This window comes from Falco biarmicus, chromosome 6 (genome assembly GCF_023638135.1).
Source record: "Falco biarmicus isolate bFalBia1 chromosome 6, bFalBia1.pri, whole genome shotgun sequence".
Taxonomy (NCBI): domain Eukaryota; kingdom Metazoa; phylum Chordata; class Aves; order Falconiformes; family Falconidae; genus Falco; species Falco biarmicus.
The window spans coordinates 15,155,417-15,182,894 of record NC_079293.1 but is presented as its reverse complement, the minus strand read 5'-3'; positions in this window follow the sequence as shown (position 1 = coordinate 15,182,894).

Below are 27,478 nucleotides of genomic sequence, written 5' to 3'. Positions count from 1 at the left end.
TTTTTTATTACTGTTTCTTCATATAAAAAAAATACAAATATTAGAATATAATTTGTAAATCCTCATCAGAGAGGTGAGGTCAGCTGATAGTTCTTAATTTCTTTTCCTTCAATTGAAGAAGTTGCTTATCCAAAATAATTGAATATTATATGCTAATGTTGCTTTTTAGAAAATTTACCTGATTTTCCTTAGGAAAACAGCACTCTTTTTCTGTAAAAGGATGAACAATGAAATATTTTCAGATAAAAGTACTACTAAAGTAATTAAATCACTTATGGTGATATCAACCCATTTTATAATATAACAAATCACAACATATGTGAAGTACCTAACAATCAGTTGACTGGAATATTTAGACTAGTTTCATTGAATTTGAATTGAGACCTCTGTGAATGATAGCTAAAACTATACAAAAAAAGAAAAAGTTAATAGGTTGTGCAGTAATGAGCGCTCTACCATAAGTACAGTTAGACCTTGAATGTTAGTGTTTCTCAATTGAATAGATTACTATACCATGAAAAATTCCATATGTAAAACTACGTATATGTGTCCAGTAATGCCTGATTTTACACTTAATCTGACTCTTCGTGTATTTTTAGCTTTTTGGTTTATATATTGCAATGAACTCATTTTCAAAGTCAAACAAATGTTCTATTATGACTAAATATTTTCGGTATGTTTTTCATTCTTCAACTCTAATTAAAATCTGACTGGAATATTTAGATCCAGTTGGATAGTTGATTATAGCTTGTCTTTAAAAGCCTAAAACTTTAATGAATATGTTACAACACGAATTAATAGATATTGAAATTGCTAGACTTGGAAAAGTTCAGTTTCAGACATAGAGTTTCTTACAGATAAAAAATAATAAGAGATTTCACCAAAAATTCTCTCTTTTGATCCTGTTTCTAGGATTTTTCTTTTTTTTTTTTTTTTTTTTTTCTACTAGGAGAAGTGGCATATTTCTAAATTTAGAAAGTAGTCACTAAGACAACTTACACTAAATTATATCAACTTTATATTAAATACCATGTGGGTGTATTCTTGAGAATCTCATTCTTCTATATGTTTTACACTTTTAGTATTCAAAATCGAGAACCATATTAAGAACATAAGTCTCTGGTGCAGAGCAAATTGATCTTTATTGCAGTAGACACCCAGATCCACAAATCAATTTTAAGTTGATTATCACCTTGTTTCTATTTCTTTGGCATTTATCGAGTCCTGATAGCAGATATTTTATAGGTGCATTTACAGTAATCTTTTCATTAAGATCAGAAAGATATTTCTGAAGCCAACTCCACATCATCACCACGTACCATACTTTAGTTCCCATAATGTAGCAATCTCAGAACAACTGAACCTTCACATGAAACAAACCTGAAATGAACACTGCAAGAATGTGCGCTGTACTTGGTGCACTCCAGCAACTAATGGATGGCTGATCCATGTGTAGGGCTAGTCTGCAGTAAAAACCCCGAAAGAAGGATAGAATGAATATCAGGTAGCGGTATCAGGTAGCTCCACTGCTTCGCTTTAAACATCCTTTCTTATTGCTCCACATTGCTTGAAAACAGACATACCTGTGAACTAAATGTGAACTAAAATAGAACTGATTTCCTAAACTATTCAAGGAGTTAAACTCTGTTGCATTCGACAGAATTGCTCCCTAATTAAAGCAAAGGACTTAAGTCCAATCTGCCTGAAAACTAGCATAAATCTTGAAAAGAAAACTAATTTTTGTAAACTCCAGCTAATTTAGGTCCAGTGAATTGGCCTCAATGATATGTTAGAGAAAGTTTTAGCCTGATTTGTTCATTCCTAACGAACCATATTAGTCAAGGATTGCTTGATATTGCAGTCAAGATTGCTGGTGACACCTAAGTATCCTACTTAACTGAAAAATGAATCAGCATGGGAGCAAGCCAGATGTTAAATGAATGTTCAGTTCTCTTTTGAATTTGTATAAAAGTATTCAGAAAGTATCACAAGACTATGGTTTCACTTTTGTAAAGAACCTGGAGTTATCAATATTTAAGAATTAATCAGCGTTATTTAGGAGCTTGTTAAACACTAAAATACAGTAATATGGTAGCAAGTAAAAAATGTAAGATACAATAGCTATGTCTATAGTAATGATCAAGTATCAGTTTATTTTATCAGTTTTGGAAGTGGGAGAAAGACATTGATCCTCTATACCATTAAACTGTTAGGTTGGGTTTTGGAACAATTGTGGCCATTACCAACTCATACTTTAGCAGTTAGCTCTCAAGCACAATTTGTGTGATGTCAGGCCAAGGATCATTCTGAACAGGCAGTCAGACTGCAGACACATGTTCTGGAGGCTAGATAAAAATGATAGTTTGGATAGGTCAGACAAATCCATTAAGCATCAAAACCAGACAACAAGCTCTAGAAATATTCAATTACTAGAAGAAGGTATTCAGGCTTGTAATGTAGAATATGATTACACTGTTTCAAGGAGTTGGGAAACACAAAGCAAAAGACAATGTCTATGTCTACCTGCAAAAATAATTTCCAAAAATATATGACCCAGAATGCATGTCCAGAATATATGGCTGCTGTTTTACTAGTATTTGAAATGTATTATAAATAAAAGCAACATAATTGGACTTGTGAATAATGACAATAAATTAAATATGATGACTTACAATATTAAAGGGCCTGAGTGATAATTATTAGTTCAGTAGTTATGTTTTAGTTAATCCTAGGCATTATGAACTCAGATTCAACAACTACTTTTTTTTTTTTTTTTTTTTTTTTTTTTTTTTTAATATTCCATAGCTGCCAAACATGCACTAACAGCATATGCAATATGTAATCACATATAAACATTTAGGTTAACGTAGTAATGATATCTCATTCTTAAGGTGTAAATAGTGTAAATAGAACTGTAGAATCATGGAATCTGATGGATTCTATGCAAAAGACTAAGATCAAGTCCAACGGTAAACCTAACACTGCCAAGTACACCACTAAACTGTGTCCCTAAGCACATTGTCTGTATATCTTTTAAATACCTTTGGGGATGGTGACTCAACCACTTCCCTTGGGGGGAAGTGCATACACTCAAGGAATGCATAGTCACTATAAGTAATAATGTTTATAATGTATATTCCTGATAGGCCTTATTTGAAAATTCCTAATAGATGTGACAAAACCTTCTGTTTAATGATAGAAGTAACAGGGTTATTCTACTTAAAATATTAGGATTTAATATATTCAATACCAAGTGTACAATGGTATATCTAGCCAACCAGAGAAATTGAATAACAGGTTTATCTTTGCTAGAATTTGAAAATTGCTCCTTTATGAAGACAACAAGAATGAAACCACCTTCCTACTGCTTGTCCAGCTACACTGTCATCTAGACTTACTTGAAGATCTTGTTTCTAATCATGGGGAATTTAGTTTAGGCTTTTTATCTAGCTTGTTAGCTGTATTGTTGAATAATTTGAAGAATAAAAAAAAAAAGTAATTAATGCCACCTATGACAGTTATGTACCATTGTCTATGTTTTTGTTGCTTCCATCATAATTCTTATATGAATTCATAGAATGAAGAATATAGGGTATGTATATTTTAGGGATAAGAATGAAAAATGAGAAAGCTTATGATTCTCACCATATTTATTTTGAAAAAAACCTAGTAAATAGGCAGATGATTAAATCCTCCTAGGTCTTTATAAATCACTATTAACACTCTGAATATCAGCCAAGCCTTTACAAGTCACTGTACATAACCTGAGTTCTATCTATCTGAGTTAAGCTGCAGAAGGTGCACAGGGAAAATCTTTTTCACATATAGCACGGAAAAATAAGATAGTTTCAAAAGCCAACATTTCCACTAGTCAAGATGAGACAAATAAAATCTTAATCTAAATTTTGAAGAAGGTATCATGTGGATTATACAAAAGAATTTCAGTCTTGATGTCAAAATTATATGAAGAGCTAAGAAGTATAATGTTAGAAAGGAATTTGCAGTTCTCCTAAAACCTCAGCTGAAATGGACACTCAGGGATTAATCAAGACTCTACAAATAATCCTCAAAAGCAGATTTTAGCTGATGATGGGAAAAAAACCCTGTGGATAGCAAAAAAAAAAAGAAGTGTATCAACATTATTCTCCAGATTCTCATCACAAATAATGATCACAATGAGTTACCTTTTGCTGACATAATGGTCTTAGGGTTCCCAGAACAGTATTCAAACTCTACTTGTGAGGAAGCAGGTATCTTGTCACCTGTTTCAATTGCAGAAACACACTATAGGACAGAAAGGTTTGTAAAACTCTGCTAAGATTGTGCTTTTATTTAATTTCCCGAAAAGATCTGGTTTGGACCTCATGCTGCTTTTATTCAAATTTCATTCAACTATACTTGTGTTACTAGTCAAAGCAGCAACACTTCTTGGCTCAGAGGAAAAAGGTTATTGGTGCTTCAAAATTAATTTACATTGGTATCTGAACTTTGGTTTTCTTTCCGTAAAACAACATTGCTCTAATGGTAGATTTTGGATGGGTAAAATGCGTAAGTTTTACTCAGACTCTCATAATGATCTTAGGAAATTAATTTCTCACACAATTGTAAGAGATTCCTTGCTGTTCTCCTGATCATTCATGAAAGAGGTGCATGTGCCAGAGTAGCTTTCATCTCTGAGGGAAGCATGCAGACTAATTGTCAGAGCACAGCAGAAACTGGTTCAATGCTTCCTGCTGAGAGCACTTCATTTTTCCCAGTAGGTTTTGGCAAAACTCAGCAGAGTTTGGGGCAGTGGGGGGGTGGGTGGGGTTGGCTGGAGCGGAATTTAAAACAAACAGAAAAACAAATAAAAACCCCAACCCAAGCAAACCAAAACCCTTAGAACATCTGACAAAGATTAAAAGAATAGTAAAAAATAGTGAAATCTCTCCAGAACTTCTAAACCTAGAAACAGATTGATAGCTGCTGACCTACAGCTTTGAAATAGATACCCCCCTTTTCATTTTATTTTTTTCAGGAATGAAATTTGTTTTAGATTTCTAGGCTTATTAGAACAAGATACTTATAAGTTAGAGTGATCAGACAAGAAGAGGATTTTTTAGATAGCATTACCAATACCCATTGTGTAATTGTATAACATTTCCTGTGGTTCAGCAATTTTCAGAAGTCTGTTGGATTGAAAGAACTATACTGTTCTGACTATGAAGGTAAAAAAACCTCTGTATTGCCTGCAGTTTCTGAAGCCTCCTCCCTGCTTTCCAAGATCTCTCTGGCCCTGTTCATGTTTGAAAGGCCTTGCTCACTGAAGTTCTTGCTCACCACCTGCATTGCAAGAGCTTCCTCAAAAGCTGACTTAGCTGCAATCAGACAAAGCAAAATCCTGAACTGAAATGCAAAAACTTGATTATTTAAGAATTAAGGAATGAGTTTCTGGGTTGCCGAGTTTCATTATTCTTATTTTGGCATTATAAATGTTATGCAACATTTGATATTAAGACACTGGACATTTTTACCTAAATTATAGATTTTTTTAGCCTGGGATACAAGTAGCATCAGTCACAAGAAAAAAGTCTTCAATATTAAGGAGACTTATTCTGTTTGAATTTCAAACTTGAAATTTTTACTGTTTGTAAAATGGTTTCTGAAGCTTTTCTGAAAGCTGTATCAACATTGTAGAAGCTAAAAAATATTTTTAGTTTGTAAGCAATTTCTTTTCTGAAGGAATGTACATATGTTGATAAAAATGCAGCCATTTAATTTTAGAAAATCCTACTTAGCTGTTCACAGGATATTTTGTTGAGTTTCTCCCCACACACACCCCCCCCTCCCACCCCCCAAAAAAAGTATTAAAAGAAAAAAGAATTTGTTTTAAATATATTGACTTACTTATCAGACAATTCATTTAACATAATTGAGATTTACAAACCAATTAGGCTTTATTCTCACTTTTGGGCCTTGTAAATTTTCTAGCATTTTGTCAGCTTATTTTGTACATAAGCATTCTTATTCAAAAGCAGTAGCATTTTAGAACGTTTCATCTGTTGACTTCCTTAACACATTGCAATACATGAGCTATACTTGGGGATTTCAATATCCGTTTGAGACATTTGCAATTACTTTTATTTGAAGTATGATTTAATTCATGATCTTGCATTTTGCAATAGTATTACTCCACTTTTCCATCTGTGAAATTCAATTGTCACAAATTGGTTTTACTTCCTAGGGTCCTTTATCAGAATTAAGCACCACTGGCACTTAAAATCTGCACATCTGAACAATGTTTCTAATCTGTTCTCTAGAAAATACATTAATTTCACAAGGTTTTTTGTGCAAAATAAAGTTGTTTTTCTGCATTACACAAATAATGCAGATACATTTCTATAATCTATAAAGTGTGACATTTCAGTACTCCTAGTCTAGAAGTTGCTTATTATTTTTATTAATCATTCTTTACATAGTCTAGTGTATTGTGTCATGTAGAAATAAAGAATAAAAAATTCTGAAGTAACCTTAGATTTTTAATTATGACATAACCTCATATAATATTTACTTTTTTTTTTTTTTTTGTGGAATGATAGCTGAATTTTTATTGGCTTTTAGGTCACCTGGAAGATTGGAATGTTAGAAGAGACAAATTATTTCATTGGAAATCAGGATCTGTAACACTGGGTCTTGTCTCTTGTGTAAAAAAAATCTATAAGAATGATATCTGAAATAAGGGATCAGAGATCAAAGCTAAACTATTACAGTCAAGGATGTGATATTAATGTCAATCTACAGTTGTAGGTTATTGCCAATAGAATACCCAGTTCTACATATAGAAGTGACATTTGAATTTAGTTTTATCTTTGACTTTCACAGAATCACAGAATGGTTGGAAGTAGACTCTGGATGTCATCTTGTTCAAACCTCCTGCAAAAAAGTACAAAAATGGTACGAACTTACCAGAAGGGAGTGAAGAAAGTTAAGGTTAGCTGCATGGCTGTGACCCAAACATTTCAAAATTCATACCGTGCTTTCACTAAGAATTATTTCTTCACAAATTCTATTTTTGATCCCAATTGGAACAACGGGTAAGAGGATATTGGTTTGTCAAAAAGTTCCTCTGGATCTCTGTGATCTTTTAAAATTCTCTTTCTTCATGGGTTTAGAATCATAGAGTATGTCAAGTTGGAAGGGGCCCATAAGGATCAGAGTCCAACTCCCTGCTCCTTTCAGGACTACTTAAAACTAAACCATACAACTCACAGCATCATCCAGACACTCCTTGAACTCTGACAGGCTTGGTACCATGACCATTTCCCTGGGCAGCCAGTTCCAGTGACCAAACACCCTCTCAGTGAAGAAACTTTTCCTAATGTCCAATCTGAACTCCCCCTGATGTAGCTTTATTCTAGTTCAGTAAGAGTGGCAAACAGATATGTTAACAGACACTGCTCACATTTAAAGCATAACTGTTAAAGCAGCAATATGCTAGTCCTAGGTGTTTATTTCAGATTCTAAAAGCCGTCCAACTTAATAAATCATAAATTACTCTTGCTGCTGCTCTCATGATATCCTTGGTAAGATTTGAAACTGCAACTCCTTACAGCTAGGGTTACAACACTTAGAATATTCAAAAGCAGTGGACAGAAGCTCTGAGCTGTCTTAGCTGCCATGGTTTTTACTCACTTATCTAAAATTAGGAAATTTTTTTCTCTGAACAATTGATCCCCACAGCAAAAGTTGACACAACAAGCTTTCTTAAAGTTAAGATTTGGGCAAGATCTGGCAATGTTCTAACAGAATCTGAACCAAGAGCTGTATATTAACTTCATCATCTTCTGTGCTAAAGCTGGTGGGTCTGTCAAACTTGCTTATGTAGCTTTCAAGTATGAAGTAGTTTATGACTGGCCAGCCTAGGCCATAAACAAAGAAAGTTCAATTCCTCAAATCTGATTTCTGATATCTAGATAGAAGGTTAAGAGGATGCAGGGTTGAAAATATTTGGCCAGAAAAGTTACACACAACTCTTTCCAGCTTATAAATAGCTTATACAAATCTTGATACATTTCCTAAAAGTTTTCAGGTTTCAGTGAGTGTCATCAAATGTTAAATGAATAGCTACCAGAAAAGTCATGGACAATTGTCAGCTGTGGATATAAACAAGCTAGTTAACAGCCTCAAGAAAGAGTAATAGTATATTGACAGTTATATAAATTCTTAGTATTTATGTATAACTGTAAAAAAACCTTCAAAAAGTATGGTAATTTCTTCATAGTGTTTTTTTCTCATAAACTGTACATTTCATGATGATTGGATTTATATCTAATACCCTCCCTCCAACCCCCTTCCCCACCCCCCCAAAAAAAAAATCTAAAAAGAAGACAATACTAATCATAAGAAATGTTTTCATATGAGGGTGACTGTGACTGATCAATAAACACATACAATGGGAGAAGGCTCAGAGGAGATGAAAAAAGGTGATGTGCCCATAAAGGTCAGTGAATAATGTGGGAAGTGACTGACCATATCTGATACAAAGCTGACTTTATCTCAACACAAAGGGAACCAGACGATGGCCTTTGGTTTAGATGAACAGTTATCAACAACTGAGTGGAACAACTGGTGGTGTAAATGTTTCTCTCTGAGTTCACTAGAAGTATGAAAGTTCTCTCTGGGTCAGCCAGATCAGCATGGGGGGTTTGAATACATGGCTAAACCTAACAGAGAGTATAAACCCCAGAAAACTAGCAAAATAATTTTGAAGAGAGCAAGGGGCTTGACGCAGTTTCAACCCACAATTTCCTTTGTGGTGACTGGGGTCACCCAGCATTGTGGCAGTGAGCATATTACAGAGACCAGTAACAGGGATCATACTGGTACTGATAGAATGGCATATTGCAATTTTTGCTATATTTCCCTAAGCCTAACTTACATTTGTATTATGTTGTGCTGATTTGGGCTGGAATAAAGTTAGTTTTCTTCATAGTAGTTAGTATGGGGCTACATTCTGGATTTGTGCTGAAAACAGTGTTGGCAACACAGGGATGTTTTAGTCGTTGTGGAGCAGTGCTTGCACAGAGCCAAGGCCTTTTCTGCTCATCACTGTACCCCACCAGAGAGTAGGCTGATGACGTACAAGAAGTTGGGAGGGGACATAGCTGAAGAGCTGACCCCAACTGACCAAAGGGATCTTTCATACCATATGATGTCATGCTCAGTATATAAAACTGGGGGAAGAAGAAGGAAGAGAGGCAACATCCAAAGTTATGGCTTTTGTCTTCCCAAACTAACTGTTACACATGATGGAGTCCTGCTCTCCTAGGGATGGCTGAACACCTGCCTGCTGATGGGAAGTAGTGAATTATTTCCTTGTTTTGCTTTGCTTGCATGTGAGGCTTTTGCTTTACTTATTAAACTGTCTTTATCTTGATTCATAAATTTTTTCACATTTACCATTCCAGTTCTCTTCCCCATCCCACCAGTGGGGAGTGAGTGAACGGTTGTGTGGTGCTTTAGTTGCCAGCTAGGATTAAATCACGACAGTGTTATACAGTATATTTTGTATAACTGCCAAATCAAAACTCCCATGTAACACCAACTATCTTCAAATAAATAAATTTGGTATCAAACTTTATACTTTCCATGTGTGGGCTACCTAAAAGAACCTGGTCAGGGAGTACTGGACTCTGACAGTGACTTCCATGAAGAACTACTCATCGATATCATTCGATATGATTTAAATACAGACTTCTCATTTTGTTCTGTCATTTGAAAGCATGCTATGGATTTCACTAAAATGTTTTTAAATAACTAAATTAGGATTTTAATTTAGGACAGCAAAATACTTGCAATAAAACTATCATACAGTGTTGTCTTTTCATTCTTACATGTTTATTTTATTATGACTTAGTATGTGTCTTCTTGGTGTCATTACCAGTACTAATCAGTACTCTGATTGTGATAAATATTATTCTTATAGCTAATCATATACCAAGATTCTACCTTGTTGGCTTGCAGAAAAGTTGGGTTTTTTTTAAAAAAAAGAAACCCACCCCCCCACCCCTCCAAAAAAAAACCCCAACAAAAACCACCAAAAAATCCACCCTGGTTCCATGTATCTTCACAGACTGTCTGCAAATTACAAAATGTTAGAGAAAAAGTTTATTGTAGGGTCAGAATGGTACTGACTTTTTCTAGAAAAGTCATTAGAAATGCATTTATCTGCAGAACTTCATTCCTTTATACTATTCCATTTGGCACATCTTACTTCTCAAAAGATTTTTGTATTCTCACCATATAGTGGTTGAAAGTCTCTTTTAATTTCCTTACTATATCTTACTCATTTCCCTTATTTATAGCTGTAATAGCCTTTCTGAGTGGGATTTTTTTTAAGTTGTACATTTGCTATTACTCTGTTCCCAGGCCTTGCCTTGTGAATACAACTTTCAAATTTCTTTTATGGATATACTGTATCATTACAAAAGGATACATTTAAAACTGTCAAAGGTTTGACTTCTCTAAGCCATGAAACCAAGACCTGTCAGAATTAATGCTGAAACTCTGACCTGACATTGGCCTCAATATAAATCCAGTCTCACAAGTAATCCTCTTAACTAGTTCCCTTTTCCATGATCATACTTGTAGTTCAAATAGAAAATTATTATAATCCTTTAAGCAGTAGAAGTACATTAAATTCAATTCTTTCAAATTTATAGTGAAATTATGCAGACAGACACAGGAAAGGAGAGGCAAGAGAAACCACCTGAATATGTACTGCAGAGCTACCTCAAGTTATTTATCATAGGTTGACTGCAGTATAGAATACTTAAAGCAGCAAACCGGCAGTGTCTAGAATGAAATGGAAATAGGTAGGTGACTTAGAGAAAAAATTCTAATAATTTTTTGTAAGTTATGGTTAGTAATATACTTTCCCCTGATTTATAAGCTAGGCTGATCAAACAGTAACTTGTTTTGATTATTTTAAGACACTTGGGGAAGAATCTTCTTTAATAAATGTTGATAATATATTAGTTTTTTGCATAGTAAAGGAAACCTTTCATAAAAAGTGTAAAAAAATCATAAATCCACCACTATTTTCCATTTTCAAATATTTTTTTCATTATTTCTTTGTCTCTTTCTCCTCTTGTTGGTTTAAAAGGAGAGAAAGCAGGAAAGTATCTGAAAAAACACCCAAAAATTTTGAAAATTATATATATTTTATTTTCATCTATTCATCAAATAAACCCCCCCACCCAAACAACTCCCTTTTTAAAAATTTCAAATTATTAAATACTTCTGCTAGTACCCTACATACATCTCTTTTTTACTAGTGCATTCTCACATTTGTCATTGGGTTTTAATCGTCACCTTACCTCCACAGAACCAATGTGAATCCAAATTAACTGAGAAGTGCTGTATTTCTACATTTTTCTTTGTGTCATGTGACATTTTTGCAAAAGCTTTTGTGTTGCAATTTTTTTACATTGTTTTGTTATCTACAAATGCTTATTCATTTTTTTGCTTTCTTTATATATGGCTATAAAAGCAATTCATATGGCTTCCCATTTCCTTTTTGCCAAAGAGTTTACTATACTTCGCCTTGGCACAATATGCTGTCTCTGTACATTAAAGAACAGCTATCTGTTCCAGAAGTAAATAAGCCATCCTTACTTTGAAATAGATGTAAGGTAATATAATATTCAAATGACAAAAAGAATCCCAAACCAAACCAAACCAAGCAACCCCCTCCCCAAAAACAAACATACAAACAAACAAACAAAAAACCCCTAACAAACCCAACAGTCCCCTGAAATAATTCAATTTACTGTATAGTAAATAGACCCCAGATCTCCTAAATCGCCTAGATCATTAATATCTTCATGACTTCTCTAGTAATTATTGGATTCTCCCTCTCCCTGATATTTTTTCTTTCCTCCATTTTAGCAATAAACACATACTTTTGAAAAGTCTTATGAGGGGCTACAACAAATTCCTGAAACTGACTTTTTTCTTTACTAGATAGTTTTACTTATTCATCTTTTGTAATCTGAATGAGTAAACAGATCTGTAAGACTGCATAAAAGCAGCCCCAATTGATACCTTCAAACACTGGTCTTTGTTTTCAAACCTACTTACCATAAGCAAACCCACACGTATCTATAAAGTCAAGTCATTAATTGAGTACAAGTCATACTGCTCTTCTTATATTCAATTGTTTTTCAATTTTTCTTTGAAGTATCATGCCAAGATGTGACATAGAGCTTGATATCTATGAAGCACATTAGCTAAACTACACAGCTTCTCTAAAATAAATCTTTGTTGTACTATTATATGTAGGCATATGTTACATTTGGAAATAATCTTAAACTGATGCTAGTTATTTCATACTGAATGTTTAATGCACTCAGATAGGCCTGTAACCTTTTCATTTGAGATTACTGAACAGATGTAATACTATACTGTCATACTAGGCAGAAGATTTAACTTGAGTCATAACAGTATAGAACTGGGTTATGTTTGTAGCAGTTCCCATTTTGACAATACAAATGTATACAATTTTGGTTTTTCTGATTATTAAAATTCTATTTTTTTTTTCTAAAAAGAATATGCTTTTTAAGTAATATAGACAACACACTCTTCAATGTTACTAGGGGAAAAAAAAACCCAGAAATTTCTATTTATCTCTAACGAATGTATAAATAGTTTTAGAATTGTAATTGGTGATCAATGGATCATTTGAAAATATAACAGAAAAAAGAGGAAGGCAACTGTATACAAATGCGCTGCTAGCTAATCCTCAGACTAAAATGTTTTAAAATGGTCATATTTCCTCATAAAGTAGTTAGGCTTAACAGCTGTTCAACTAATTGACAGTAATTGTTCTTACAGAGCAGGCCAGGATATTATCTTATAACTGACAGATTGCCTTTATGACTGAAATAGTCAAACATAAACTTATGACCTATTTTAAAATTCTCATTTATTTCCTTATAGCATGGAGCAGGCACTGCATAAACACAATCACAATAGCTACTAAGAGGGTTTTGCTAGCATTTAGAATCCCTGTTGCCCCTGTACTTGAGCTTAAAACGAAATGACAAGTTAGAAACTTCATGTATGTCTAGTAACTAACCTTCTGGAGAAATGTATCAGTTGTGTGCTAGATTTTCCTTCATTTGCTAAAGAGGGCAGCAAATGAACCTTATGTGAATTAAACTCTCTCAAAGTAAACATGGAGATTTGCAATACAGGAGATTTTGGTGTGTGAAGGAGAGCTGTGTAGCAGGAAGAAAGAACATCTTTTAACTTAAAGAAAAATCTTGCTCAGCCTAATACATTTTGTAGTGTATAGTATTTAGGACTATGTATTTAGTGCTCATGTATCCCATTTACAAATCTAGTACCACCAGTGTATATCTGTCTTCCCTACAGTATCACTTAAGTCCAGAGCACGTAACTGGAAAAAAAGAGAGAGAAAGATTTATGCTCTTTTTCAAGACTGTCTATTCCAGCCTTTAACTAAATGACCTCTCCTGTGGTAGAAAACTGAGTCTTTAGGGTAGAAGTCACTTTCTTACAAATGTATGAAGGAGTTCTAATGATGCTTCATACATATAGGAGATCACTGTAAAGGGTGAGTTTATAGAGGTAAGTTATAGGCTTTAGGAAAATGATATTAGATCATTCAACCATTTCAGGTGATGATCATGAAACAGTTAATGAACTTGAAAACAGTTGTCAGCTATCCTGAGACAATTTCCTAGTGGCTGAAATGTGATATTACATATATGCAGAAGTAATTGTGTTAAGATATAGCAAAAGGAGAATCAATTGAACTAATTATCAGAAGTGTTATTATATCTGTATTTATATCTGTATTATAAGCTGTATCATAAATACAAAAAAAAATCTATTACTTAAATTAAAACAAACAAACAAACAAACAAAATAAACCCCAATATGTACGTTTTAGATTTTCTAGTCTGAAAAATAATGCCCTTCAACCTTTCCCATCCAAGCAAACAATCATTGCAGGAGGTTAATTATTTCTGTTAATAGAACACAGATTTCAAAGTATTGTGATTTCAGGAACAATGCTGAACTCTCAGGTTTTTTTTGAAGACTTTTGTGACTGTCCAAAAATGTCACAAATTTTAACAGGAATTCAAAATAACCCTTTATCAGAATCCTGTTAGGCATCAAATTCTCATTTTAAAAAATAAAAATAATGTACTCCAGAAAAAATAATCTATATAATGTCAAGTTCAGAACAAGTGTGTTGTTGAAAGTAACAGTCCAGGTAAGCCATAACATACAATATCCAACATTTTAGTCAGTTTACAGCACCATCTGTATCTTGCATAAAATAGCACAAGTAGAGTAGACATCACTGGAAAAAAATTAAAATCCACTGAACTTGATTTTCTCTGGATTCTCAGAGAATAGAAAAATTGGGAAGTGTTAGAAACACTACCATTGGTAAGAGGCAGCACCCTGATGCACAATTATTTCAGTTTTATATTTGTTATAGAGGCTTTAATCTCAATTATCCTTTATCTACAAATTTGGTATGATATACTTGAAAAGGATAAAGCAAATGCACTTGCATTGCAAGTGTTTAATTTTTTTTCATTTGTTATAAAAGGATAGTTAGCCACAAATATAGTAACCTGACAAAAGTAAATGCAGTGTCCCAAAACTGAAATCAAATTATTCACATATTATTTGGCAACATCATTTCCAAAGCTCTTTTGGAAAGTGTTTTTGTCTAAAATAATTTTTGCTTTTTAATAATGCAACTAAGAGGTGTATATATATTAGTTTGAAGAGAACAATATTTCATTAAAAAGGAAGAGCTTCATTCCAAAATCACTGAGAGTACTTCAACATGTTCTCACATCCTTTTGATTACTTACAGTTAATTCAGATTTAAAATAATTCTGCTCATTTGTAGTCTACATTTATGGACTTAAATTAAATAAAGAGTCTCTTCAACAAACACTTTATTACTCTTCAGTCACACACTTCCTGACGTCTATAACTATGCAGCTAATGTTGAAATCTAATGTTGAAAATAGGAATGCAAGATATGGTAACTATAAAGCAAATTGTTCTACAGCATTCATGCATAACTCTCTGCCCTTCTGCTCCAAACCTCAAAAGCAAAAAACATGGAAATCTTCACTGGAGTAAGTCCATTACAAAGCATGCATATAATTTGCTGCAGTTAATCCTGTATATAGTGACAAGTTCTAACTTCAGAAAGCTATATTCAGCTTGGTAAATTAGAGCTAGTGTCCGGGTCTTATGCAGATGGTGCAAGATCCGCAGAGTCTGAATATTTTAAAATAATTTGTTTAATATGCAAAGAGGAATGAAGCTTGCAAGAAGAACAAAAAAACCCACACTAATTAAAAGTTTATGAAAAGGTAAAAGAAAAAAAAATTAAAACCCTATCTTGATTTCATCAATGACTGTTCAAATTTGAAACAAAAATGTATACTCAGCATTTTTAGGAATTGCTTTGTCACCAGTAATTTAAGATATAATCAAATTAAGGAATATGGAAAAAATCTATGTCATCAAATAACTAACAGATGGCAGCACTACACAGTCTTTTCCATTTATAGAAGAAATACCATGCTTCAAAGGCATATCAGCATCATTCCTGTAAAATAAAATGCAGCTCTTCACAGAGTAGCCTCTGCTGCCTCAACACTCTGTAGAGGCCTACATTCCTGTCTCTCCTAGGATGACTTCCATGAAGATGTGGCTCAACCACGAAAGAAAATATCTATATTAAAAGAACGATAGCAAAGAACTGTCTACCATCACCTCCTACGTAACTGCTTCAGAGAGTTTAATTGGCAAACTGCTGCAAAAGGAAAGCCAGAACCTGAGGATGTGCTCAAGACTTTATTTGACAAAGCTGAGGTAAGGAGCAAGGCAGCTGTGTGCAGATGCCTAAGAGATTGTCTGCCAAAGAAGAGTTCTTTGAGTCCATGTATGGAAAGGAAAATGGCTCACTTAATCTAAGCAACGTGGCAACGAACAATCCTATTCTAGGCTTGCTTAATATACAAAGCAGCTCAAAGGAGCTTGAGAGATGTGGTATCTTTTGTTCCATGTCGTTTAGAATCCAGAAGTTACTGATTTCCTCATTTACTGGTCAAATTCCCTTTTCCTATTATGCTGAGCTGGAGTGCCTGATTAACATTGGATGTATTTTAATTATGTGTTGTCCAGAAAATACTTCTATTTTTTTCCCTATTTCTAAATTACTCACTTTTACAGGATGCCAGGTAACCTAAAGTAATTATAGTTTGCTCCAAAATGAGAAGCTGCAGCATCCTCAAAATGTTGCATATTCAATTCATACACATGTTCTATTATGTATCAATAACATTTCTTACAGTTGTATTCTCAGTATGCAAGATATCTTTGCACTTGTAAGATGGTCCCTGTCATGAAGGCATGTACATTCTAAGAATGGAGAAGGAGAAATGAAGGGGAAAAAATTAAAAAAAGAAAAGACACAAAGAAAAAATGGGATTAGAAAGAAATATAACGTCTACAAGCTTATGGAATCAAAGAAGCAGTCCTCAGAGGGCCTGAAATATGATCAGAGTAGGAGCCTTGCATAGAAGCTGCAGGATCAGATGCAACACATAAGGAGCCATGTGAGTGCAGGCATGGGGCAATCCCGTGAGAAACTGACAAACAGGCAGTCAAGGGTGGAAATCTTAGAACTGAAGGTGAGAACTCTTTACAGGTGGCTGAACAAGAATAAACTTTGCTATGAAACAACAGTAAATAAACCGACAAGGTCTAAAAGTTTTTATACCTGTTTTTCATAAATAATACCGCTATGAGAAAATATGTAATTAAATAAACTGGGAAAAAATATGAGGGATGTAAGTGTATTTTTCTTTTTCACAGCTTTTACCCACTGGAACTGGAAAGCGGTAGGAAATTGTGTTATTTTATCAATAGCAACATTGTTTATCTGACTTGCTAATACTTCTCTATACTAATTTTATTGGGTTTTTTATATACCTGTGAGAAGGAAGCCACAGGATTTAAAATAAAGCATGCCATTCGATAAGCATCTGGCACAATTTAAGCATATATTACACATTTGAAAATAAACCTGCAATCAGAGACTCTGCTTTCAATATTGAGATGAAAATTTGAATTAGTTATTTTTTGCAAGATTGAAACAGATTTGGTTTAGTGTTCGGGTCTAAGTGCCAAGGCTTGAAAATTCATATTCACATCCTCATATCATCTTATTAATTTGACAGGTAAGCCTCATATGTACAGACTTGGCACATACTGTCATTTTGAGATTCCCTTTTTCTAATATATAATTTTAATTTTAAAAGTTATTTTATCATATAACTATTTGACTAGACTCCCTGTCCATGTTGACATAGAACTGCAGCACCATCAGGATAGCTTATATATTAAATATTTTATAATCTTGTTATCTTAATTTGCCTGTACTGAATTCTAGCCAAAGGTAAGAATAAGAAGTCATTATCGGGTAATGGTACATTACAGATTTTAGGTGGTTTGTGGATTTCATTCCAAAAGGACCTGCTGAAGTCTCTCGAGGTAGAATCTGCTTCTTCATGTTTTTACAGTACTTGGCTGGAGGGTGCACAGTTTAAAGGCATACAGTAATGAATTAATTTATAACAAAAGTTATCTCTTTTTACTGTTCTAGTCTCTTAAGCTCTGTATTTCTGCCTACAGAAATAAATTAAGCATCTGATTTGCAGAAGGCTAGCTATCTCATATGAGCTGTCTCTCAGCCACTGGAGGAACAGTAAAAAAAACCACTTGTGTCTTACATTGATATGCCTGAACCAAATCATACTGAACTGCTTGTTTTATTTGATTGATCTAAAAATAGACACACCCAGCAGCCACATCACTTTTTTCTAACTTGGCTGAAATAAACTATAATGAAGGACCAGCCATTCAAGATAAAAATTGTGATTTTCACACAAGATACTGGGTTAAACTACTGACAGTTTCCTAAAAAAAAAAAATCAATGTAAGTGCTAATTGACATAAATGGCAAGTTTTTGGTAGCAAGGGCAGAGGAGAGGGGCTACAAGGGTGGCTTTTGTAGGAGGATGTTGAGTCTGCCCCGATGCTAGGCACAGCTTGTTCCAGTTGCCTCCACAGCAGACCCACTACAGGACACATCTGAGCCATCTACCAAGCTGGTGCCTCATCACTGAAAACACATTTAGGAAAGATGAGCAAACATCAAGAAGGAGGGAGGACAGGAAAAGAACAAAGTGAACAAGGAAACAAAGTCGGGGTAGTACAAAGTGGTCCATGGCAGAGCTGGTAACATCCCTGAAGGGATTGAGGGCCATGGACAAGCTCATGCTGGCATAGGAACACCTTGAAAGAACTGCAGCTCCTGGGGAACCTACGCTGGAGAAGAAGAGACAAGTGGGAAGGAAAAAACAGCAGACAGAAACTGTTAACCTGATCATGCTCCTGTGCCACCCTCACCAAAGGGAATGCATGAAACCTGTGGTAATAACAAGGGGAGTTGACACCAGAAGGGGGAGAAGAGAGGTGTCCAGAGTGAAGCTGAGACTAGGAAAGGGAAAGGGAGGGTATTTTCCTAAGTGTTTAGCTGTTAGGTTTCTTTATTTCCCTATATTTCATACAATAATTAAATATTTAGGTTCTGTTAATTAACAATATATTGTTAAATTCCCCAAGTAAAGTCTGTTTTGCCTGACAGTAAGTGGTGAGTGATATTTTTGTCTTTATTTCAGCTGATGAGTTTCCTCATTCTTTTTCTTTCTATTTTTTTCCTCTATCCCACCAAGGCTTCCCCATCATTAGCTGTGTGGGTTCTTGGCTGCTAGCCAGGGCCAACCTACCATAAATGTCAAATAAACCCAAGTATTTTCACTATTGCCTCCTGATTTTACCTTAGATATAAATATTTATTCTAGGGTAGAACTTTTTCTCTTTTGAAATTGGTAGATAATTCAGTACTCATTGAAATAAGATGCTTTTATTATATAAATATATATATAGTCTTTGCGGAAATCAAGTCTTTTATATATGTAGCAAATACAGGAAAAAAAATAAGACAATGTTCTTCCTGAATTTTCTGCAATCCTACTGACCCCTAAAAAAAAGTTTTAAGCTCAAATTCTGAATCTCTTGGAGACTGAAAGTGAAAATACATTGCATGGTGTTCTTCCTAATATAAAGGCTTTCCAGTCAAAAAGAGGTATAGGTCACACAGCTTACTGTGACTTGGGATGAAGGGGTGTATGAAGGGAGATCAGAAGACCTGTTTTATATAGCATAGAGAATTTCTAATTTTGTCACATGTCTGCTGAGGAACATAAATTCATCAGTTAACTGATGTTGATTACACTGTGTTTGTCAGTATCTTTTCCCAAATAAGAGGTGATAGGGCAAGACAACAGGGCCTTAAGATGGGCCAGGAAAGGTTTACATTGGATATTAAGAAAAAAATATTCACTAAAAGGGTTATCAAGCACTGGAACAGGCTCCCCAGGGCAGTGGTTGAGTCACCGTCCCTGGAGGTATTTAGAAGAGTAGATGTAGTGTGTAGGGACATGGTTTAGTGGTAGACTTGCAAGTGTTATGTTTATGGTTGGAATTTATGATCTTATAGGTCTTTTTCAACATAAATAATTCAATGATTCCATGATTTTATTTTAAAATTGATAATTTATATATATATATATTTAGAATTATTGGTAATTTATCTCTATCACATAGGAATGGAAAATGGTATTACATTTTTTTCAACAAAAAAGGTAAATAATAAACCCGTGCATTTTAATGTTAGGATAATTTTCCTTGCTGCTGCTTTGCAGGTAAGTTTATTTGGTTTGCTCTATAGCTTCCCTCCATTCCTTTTCTTTTTTTTTTAATTTTAGAGGAAGTGTGCTGATCTGTTTTATTTGTAGCTAGATGAATATGAAAAGTCCTTAGAGAACAATCCCCAAGTGAGCAGTGAGAATTACTGTCACAGCTTTTCCACACAGATAGATAAACCAGATGAAATATTTGAAAATTAGTGTGTTAATAGTGCTCATTTTGACAAAGACTATGATTGAAAAAGGGGTTGATTAAATAATAATGACACAAGGGACCAGAACTTGGTGTAACTCATTTGGTATTGACTGAGATTGCCTTTAGCCCCTGCTAAGGAAACTCAGCTGCCTCTGCACCTCAGAATAGACATTCTCTCTACTCCATCGGGCAGGTACAGCAGATGCTCAAGGATAGTAGTTTCCCTAGGAGAAATTTGATTAAGGAAAGACATGTGACCCTATATGACCAAAACATTCACTGAATTGTGATCAACAAAGTCGGCAAAAAATGAATATGAAATTCTGTGCATTGTTACATTACTCCCTTAATGTTAACAGTTAAGCAAAACATAACCTCTTTCCCTTGTCCAGATCCAGCAGTTCACTGTAAAATAAATATACATCTGTCTACACCAAAGATTTATGTTAATTCAAGTATTAAGAGAAACAAATCAAACTTACCATTATCTGGATGTCTGTGGAAAGCCTAGCTTGCAGCATTTGATCAGTGTTATTGAAATAACAATACCATTCATTTTGCTTTGTTCTATTGCTAATAATCTCCCTACAAACAGTGGCAACTCAGGATTAAGGCTACAGTCATAATAGTTTAAATATGTCTATTTTTAATCAGAAAAACAATATCTTAAATATACTTCACGACCTGAAAGTCATAGTTACACAATAGATGTGAACTGTATTTAACTAGATCTGCTTTGAGGCACATGTTATGTTTGAAGTTTAATTTTATTTGATTGCCTTCATGAAACACATCTGTTGATTTGAACTTTTTCCTTGAAAATACTCCAGCTGTGTTCTGGTTCTGAACTTGACTTTTCAGAACTATAGAACTATTCTATGTTAATTCATAAAAGTGATGCAGCAAGGAAGTGCTGGGAAGTTATACAAGTTCAGTGTTTGTTGGCCATGAACTTTCTGCATTAGGTTTTCATGTAGTTTAGGAGACAATTTCATAGCGGGCAGATACATTCACTCCATACTCACTGGAGATGGTGGATGGGAAAGTCCACTAAATGTACAGGCTATTTTCCTTTTTCCACAGTGTACAGAAAAGAGTTGATGAACTGGGTTGTAATTATTACTCTGAGACATCTACTACCAGTCTTTGAAATGACAAAATAAAATTTCCTCATAGTCGATAACATGGCTAAGACTATTGCACTTTTCATATTAGTGCCCAGCTATTAACTGACTCTTGATAAAGTTATCATGCAAATGAGAGCTTTGGCTTGTGTCATCTTGTCAGCAAGGTGTTATGGCTTCTGTGTGGGTAGTGGACTGGATATAAAGATGAATATATGCTAACAATGCCAACCTGATGATTTAAATCTTGGAATAAGTGAAGACGAACAAAGGTGATACCTATCACAAGCTAATTGTGATAAACAAAGGAAATCATTGCTGGATCACCAATAATAACTTCATTTTTACCATACCACATGGCTATATGATTATTCTCTTCACTTAAGAGTATAGCAATGAGATGCCCTTGGGTATAACAAATAACTGTATAACTTGTCTCTTGCAGTGGCCAATTGTAAGTATTTAGGAAAAAGCCCAGATATAGGGTTCTTTTTGTTATTCCAGCTTTCAGAGACATGCAGCCAAGGAAAATCCTGAGTGTTCTTTATGGTGATAAACTTCGTATTTCACAGCTTTCAATGGATATCTTGTTTCATGAAAATAATTTTTATCGTTTTCAAGTTCTTCCTAAAAAGATAGGCAGATTTGTATATACATGAATCTATATTTTTACTAATACTCCTAGGCTATTATTTTGCAGATTCAAATATAACTGTTTCTATACCAAACATCTCAGGAAAACATCAGAAAGAAGTCTATCAATGTGTAAATCAAATAGTAGTTTTTTGGGTTCAGAACAATTTCATTCCAATATAAAGAGCTGTGAAAAACGACTTAATATTGTGTCTTTTTACCAAAGCAGAAAGGCACAAACACACTCAGAAACACCACACATTTTAGATGCCCAGTTCCAGTTACAAGATTCATAAGCCTGATTTAAAGAAAGAGTATTTTCTGAAGAAATGACAGGACATAAATGTTTTGTTTTCTTCTATGTCATCTACAGGCTTTATACACTGCATTTCAAACATGTAACTAAATAACTAAGCATATAAGTTTCTGTTCTGGAAAAGAAATTAATTTTAAATTTAAATCTAGAAATCGAGTGCACAACAGACAAAATGAGTAAGTAGGTGAGAAGGATGTTAACTTACTAATACAAAATACTGAGAAAAGGTCTGTATCAGAAACTTTACCATCTACTGTACTTAAGTATCAGCTAATGTTCCCGCATTTACATGAGGGCTCATAAACAAAAGCCTCCCTAGCTTATATTTCAACAGGAGCAGCTGCATTTTGTGATATTCTGTCTCTAACAGTAGCCAGTAATAGACATTTAGGAAAAGAGAGTAAGAAATGGAGCAAGTGTGAGTAAATTGCGTTTAGTCACGCTATACAGTACTGATTATTGATTACAGTAGTGGTTACAGATTGATCTGTCATTAGATTAATCTCATTCTTTTTCTACTTCCAGAAATATGCTGTGGCAAAGTATCCCACAACTGTTAAATAGTAGGTTATTTTGTTTGTTTTAACTCCATTAGTTATGAATTGTAGAATGTAGTGGCTAAGAGTTCTCTATTCTTATATGATTTTAAACACACTATTTGTCCCTTTTTTGAGATTATACATTTTGGATTATATAATGCCTTTGGTAAAAATAATCTTTTGCTTAAGTAACTATTTATTTCAGGTACCTAGTCAAGAAATTAAATGTATAATTTTAGTTTCCACCTTAACTATTCAGGATTTAAATTCCATCTCTTCCATTTCAAAGGATAATGCCTTGACAACCAGGTTACAGAGTAATCTTGGTACATACACAGTCCATACACCAACCAACCAGATAAATTTCTCCCCTATAAATAAGTGCACAAGTACAGTTAGACTGTCCCAGTTCAAAATCAAATATGTAACATCTGCTGCATTTTAGACTTGACTGAATTCACATCAAAATTAACTGGGCACTGTTGACAGCGGCATAACTATTTAATTAATCAATGCCGTATGCCACTACTAGGTATAATCTTCAGCTAAAGAAAGTGTGAAGACAGGAAAGAAGGCTGTCCATCCCTCTGCCCCTGGCCTTCACATCCTGCATGAAAACCTTCCAGAGAGTAGACTGATCTCAGGCGTGTACTCAGTTTTGGAAAACCTTCTATGAATGGAACAGGGTTAAGGGGAGAGCCTAGAGTAGGAAGGATGAGGGCACATTTACAACTGGAAACAAGTTCAAAGCTAAGCCTCAAAAACGGTGAAAAGAAGGCAGCCTTCATGAGGATCCATAACCATGCAGTTTTAACATGTAGATCCTCTAAACCACTAAAGTACTGTCTGGAAAGCAAGACCGGGGAAAGGCTGGAAGGTCAGTCTGGTTAAGAGGAAATTTATTTTCAGAACTGTATTTAATCCATTTCATCCATAGATCTGAGTACTTCACTATTTAAAGTGCCACTTTTTCCCCATGTATTGATCTTAGAAATCAGAAGCTTGTTGCAATATGTTTAAAGATTGTAAGAAACATCATGACACCCAGAATCCAGTCTCAATTAGCCACTATCTCAGCTGGATGTTACTAACAGCTAAGGTTCAAGGCATGGCCCAGCCTGCTGATGTAGGTTCTGCACTAGAATGAAGATTTTGGAGCAGATTTACTTAGGATTATATAGGATTACTTACTAGTGTAATCCTCTTCCAAATCCTCACATTTACTCTGCACGTGCTCGAGGGACATCTCCCTTCCATAACTACAGTGGGCTTCATCTGGTCCTTGAAGAGGGAGATACTGAACATAATGATACCAATTTGCACTTCAAAAAATCAGGACAAGAGATTCACCAAGCTAAATCACAGTTCAAGCCAAGAACAAAATGTAAACATAACTTTCAGAAGGATTAGATCTGTTTTCTGGAAGTAAATAAAATCAGAGGTATGTGTACCATAGAAACATCAAAAGGACGATAGATATAAACAGGAAGAGGGAAAAAAGCACCCAGTATTGCTAACTCAAAAACATCTCTAAGGGGATTACTTATGTTTCTATACTATGCATTTATATCATAATCAATTAGTACTTATAACCTCAAAAGTGAGGTCTCAGGTCTGTGCAGGATTGCAAATGTAATAACAAACAATAATAAATTGTCTACAGAACTATTTTACAAATTTTTGTTCAGGATACTCTGACAGAGGGTGTCAGGAATATTACAAAATAAACCTGAGATTTAGTATGATCAAGAATAGAACAAATACATTCTCAAATCTTTAGAAGTCTGATCTTCAGATCTTTAAAACACTTTATTTCTTCACTGTTACTTTCTCATTGAGATTCATATTATTCTCAGTGTTTGCATGAAAGCAACATTGTAGCTAATGGTTACATGTTTGGCTCTTTCTCTCCATGAAAAATATCTGTAGCTACAGAAGCAAAAAAGAGGTGTCTATGATAAAGAGCATGTAAAATCAGTTCTCTGTGATGGTTTTGCTACCTCTGCTAAATTACATCACATTGTTAGATGTCATACCAAAAGTATACTTGCTGTGCATTTATGAAAAAAAAATAGCTTACGTTTTCTGATAATAGGACAACAGAGTGTGTGTTGGGAATGAGACTTTAGGAGGTAAAAATTGTTTTTTTTTCCTCCCAATTAAAAAATAATAAATAAAACCAATGTTTATAACATCTAATTTTTAATATATCTTAAAATAATAATATTTTATTATTAAAAAAGGTAGAAGTAAAGTAAAAATATTTGAAATAAAGCATATATATTCAAACTAAAACTGTAAAATAAAGATATCAGAACATTTTATTAAAGGAGTTAGAAATAGCAGGACAGCACAGAAAAAAGTAAAATTTTCTTTTTTCTTTTTGAAAAATAATTTGACCTACATTTGTTGTAGAACTGTCACTCATAGATTACTTCAGATAACAGGCTGTTACCTTGAACACTATATGCAGCTCAGTGAAACTGGCACTGTTGCACAACTGAGAGGTTGTTTTTTCAAGCCTCTTTCAATTACACAATATTCTCTGAGTCAATAATATAAAAGTAGCTTTTATCATATGGAGGAGAACTTTATCATGTCCTAAATTAAGTAATAAGTAACCAGCTCTGGCATTTTAAAATCCTCAAAAGGCAAGTAAATGGATTAACTGTTCTTGCAGTGAGATTAGTGTGGATCAGGTCATAAAAGTGATGAATGGGCTCTAGTGTAATATTTGTATGAACATTTTCATGGATAATCTATCTCAAATGCAAAAACAGTACCTAGCACAATTTAGTTACTCTATATTTGGGAGATATTCTGTAGTGAAACCTGAAAAATTCTTTGTGTCTGCACTGATTTTTCAACAAATCATGTTTAATCAAGAATTACATTTAACTAATGCTATTTATGTGAAATTGATATGAAGAAAGTACTATATGGGACATGATATTTTAATTCATGTTCACAAAAAAAAACCCAAGTCAAAGAATAAACATGCATATATATATCAGAAGTAATTTGTGGAGCTAATTCACATACATGACCCATAACATTCTGATCAATTATGTGCTCACCCTGCTTCTGAATGTACTGCTTAGTTCTCTAATGTTGCTTTTCTGACAAAAGTTGTAATGCACTGGTTATTTTTTCTTAAACTGTGGAGATGTGATGCCAAGTATTTAATGCAGAACCACACAGGGAATTATTATGAATTTGAAGAATGAGGTCTGCAGTTATAAGGTGTTTTAGTGCAGATTGAGAATAATAGTATTCAAAGGGAAACCACCAGGCTGAAAAGCAAATTTTTATCCTATCAATTTCAGTAATAAGAACAAAAAGGTAACAAAGTGTTAATAACATTTGTCTAACCCAAAGATATGGAAAGCATCACTGATAAAGAGGATCAGAACAGGATGAACTGAAGTCTGTGGGAACAGAAATGGAAATGAAAAATATTAGTATAAAGTGCATGGCTGCTAATAATTGAACTCTGTATGCATGGAGATTCTGAGCTAGAAAGGGCAAAAGAGGACTAAAATTCTGTCTGTATTAATTCATCAACTGGCAGTGTAATGGAGACATGAAAAAGTTAATGAGTTTTTTAGGGCTGATCAGACCATGTACTTGCAGTATGTAAGGGGTTGGGCCAATGTGCAAAACATGTGGGAGATTTCATTTAGAATTCTTCATTGAGAAGAATTGATATGACCTAATTTTGGGTTTATAAGTGAATTACAGAATTGTAGAATGGTTTGGCTTGGAAAGGACTTTAAAGATCATCTAATTGCACTGCCCCCACCATAGGCAGGGACACCTTCCATTAGATCACATTGCTCAAAGTGCCATCCAGCCTGGCCTTGAACACTTCCAACGATGGGTCATTACCCCTTGTGCTACCATTACATGCCCTTGTAACAAGTCCCTCTCCAGTTTTCTTGTAGGTCCGCTTTAGGTACTGGAAGGCTCCAAAAAAGTCTTCCAGGAGCCTTCTCTCCTCCAGGCTGAACAGCCACATCTTCACTTTAAAGAAAAGGCTATCTATGCAATTAATAGAAATAAATAAGTTCAGAATAAGTGAACAATATTCTGAATTATCATTCTGAATGGCCTGCTTTACAGTTTTGTCATAAGAGGAATCTGTATTAGATTCCACAGAAAAGTTATATGGGCAAATCTTTGTTGAATACACTACAGGTCGTTGTTTTCTAATAGCTTTATTCAGATGAAGAAAAAGAATTATCATTAGACTGATTTAGACAAAAGTACTAAACCAGATTAATTTACTTATCCTAGTGAAATGAAAGGAAGTGATTGTGCCCCCTGGTGCTGCTCACCAGCATTGGTGAGACTGCACCTCTAATACTGTGTTCAGTTTGGGGCCTCTGTACAAGAAAGACTTTGAGGGTGCTGAAACAGGTCTAAAGAAGGGCAATGAAGCTGGTGAAGGGTCTAGAGAAGAAGTCATATGCAGAGTGGCTGAGGGAACAGAGGTCGGTTAGCCTGAAGAAGGGGATGCTCAGGAGGAATCTCATTGCTCTCTACATCTACCTGAAAGGAAGTTGTAGGCAGGTGGGTGTCGGTCTCTTCTCCCAAGTAACAAGCAATAGGACAAGAGGAAACGGCCTCAAGTTGTGTCAGTGCAGGTTTAGACTGGATATTAGGAAAAACCTCTTAATCAAAAGGGTTGTCAAGCATTGGAACAAGCCACCCATGGAAGTGATTGAGTCACCGTCCCTGGAGGTAATTAAAAGATGTGTAGATGTGGTGCTTGGGGACATAGTTTAGTG